Genomic DNA, 1,900 nt, shown 5'->3' with positions numbered 1-1,900 from the left:
TCATTACAGCTTTCGATTATAAAATCGTAGCTTTGGAACGAATTGGTGAAGAGAAAAAGGGACAAAGAAGGCGAGCAGTCGGGTGCCCGGCTTTCAAAAGCCGGCTTTAAAAGACACACGCCCAACTCGCTCGCAAAGAAGGGAAAAAATTCCCAGTTTGTATGTTTCGATGAAACGAATTTTTTACATAAAATGAAATGAAAGAAAGAAATTCTAAACGGTGGATCACTCGGCTCGTGGATCGATGAAGAACGCAGCTAACTGCGCGTCGAATTGTGAACTGCAGGACACATGAACATCGACGTTTCGAACGCACATTGCAGCCCTCGGATTTTGTTCCCGGGCTACGCCTGGCTGAGGGCCGGCAATTCAGTTCGCGAACGGAAACGTTTGCGTACTGGGGCGACGAGCATCCCTCGCTGGGATGGATCGTCGCCCGGATTGATAGGGGGCTCTGCGGGAGATTGGGCGAGACCCGTCCCCGCCGGTCGAGGTGAGACGCTTCGTTATTTTTTGACGGCGTTCGCCTGCGGATCGGTGGGGGCTCGGTTATTACTCCCTCTCCACGGGCAACTATATCATTTGGGCCGACCTCAGAGCAGGTGAGACCACCCGCTGAATTTAAGCATATTAATAAGCGGAGGAAAAGAAACTAACCAGGATTCCCTTAGTAACGGCGAGCGAACAGGGATCGACTCCAGGGCCAAAGCTCGCGCCCCCCGCGGGGCGCCGAGCGCTGTGGCGTTTGGGAGCGTCCAATTTCCCGAGGGGCGCCGGAGAGTCCAAGTCCCTCTTGAACGGGGCCACGGCCCGGAGAGGGTGCCAGGCCCGTGCGACCTCCGCGCTTGCCTCCCGGGAGGGGCGCTCCTCAGAGTCGGGTTGCTTGAGAGTGCAGCCCAAAGTCGGTGGTAAACTCCACCTAAGACTGAATACGGCCACGAGACCGATAGCGAACAAGTACCGTGAGGGAAAGTTGAAAAGCACTTTGAAGAGAGAGTTCAAGAGTACGTGAAACCGTTTGGGAGTAAACGGGTGGTACCCGAAATTTCGAAAGGGGAGATTCAGGTCTCGCCGGCGACGGGCGAGGGTCGCTTGACGGATGGCGCGCCGGCGGGCGGGGGGTGACCCCCGTCACAGGCGCGTCACCCGGTGGCCCTCGAATGTTCGTCGTCGGTGTGACGCACTTCTCCCCGAGTAGGACGTCGCGACCCGTCGGACGCCGGCCCCAAGGGCCCGGGTGGAGTCCCGCCCGCTCTCGAGCGGAAAAGGACCCCGGGATCCCAGGCCGGATGTCCGACGGTAGGAAGCGAAAGTCGACGCGCCGCAAGGCGTCCGGCCCTCCGCGAGCACCCTCGGGGGTTAGGGTTCCGGACCCGGTCCGATCCCTTTCCCACCGTGGGGCTGTCCGCGAACCGTGAGGTGTCCTCGGACGGCGTCGAAAGTTTCGAGTCCGCGACGCTACGGCTTGGATGGTCCACCCGACCCGTCTTGAAACACGGACCAAGGAGTCTAACATGCGCGCGAGTCGTTGGGTCGGACACGCTCCGCTAAACCCATAGGCGCAATGAAAGTGAAGGCCGCCGTTCCGGCGGCCGAGGGAGGACGGGGTCGTTCGCTCGCTCCGGCGGGCGTCGGTCCCCGCACCCCCGGGGCGTCTGATCCCTCATTGCGAGGGGAGGCGCACCCAGAGCGCACACGTTGGGACCCGAAAGATGGTGAACTATGCCTGGCCAGGACGAAGTCAGGGGAAACCCTGATGGAGGTCCGTAGCGATTCTGACGTGCAAATCGATCGTCGGAGCTGGGTATAGGGGCGAAAGACTAATCGAACCATCTAGTAGCTGGTTCCCTCCGAAGTTTCCCTCAGGATAGCTTGCGCTCGGAGGAGAGTCTCATCCGGT

General features: G+C 59.8%; 2 non-coding genes across 2 annotated transcripts in view; both read left to right on the top strand.

Moving 5' to 3' along the window:
* The first annotated feature begins 209 nt into the window (after window positions 1-209).
* LOC139700695 (5.8S ribosomal RNA) lies at window positions 210-364 on the top strand. Its single transcript, XR_011703843.1, has one exon. It is a non-coding gene; the product is annotated as a 5.8S ribosomal RNA (ribosomal RNA).
* Window positions 365-588: 224 nt separating this feature from the next.
* Window positions 589-1,900, top strand: part of LOC139700690 (large subunit ribosomal RNA) — a 4,115-nt gene continuing 2,803 nt past the window's right edge. Inside the window, exon 1 of the ribosomal RNA XR_011703839.1 lies at window positions 589-1,900. This exon is cut by the window's right edge and continues 2,803 nt beyond it. This is a non-coding gene — a ribosomal RNA (large subunit ribosomal RNA).

The sequence above is a fragment of the Hetaerina americana genome, unplaced genomic scaffold (assembly GCF_022747635.1).
Source record: "Hetaerina americana unplaced genomic scaffold, ioHetAmer1.1.p SCAF_1063, whole genome shotgun sequence".
Lineage (NCBI taxonomy): Eukaryota > Metazoa > Arthropoda > Insecta > Odonata > Calopterygidae > Hetaerina > Hetaerina americana.
Note: the sequence above shows the minus strand (reverse complement) of the source record. Positions and strands in the feature narration are given on the sequence as shown.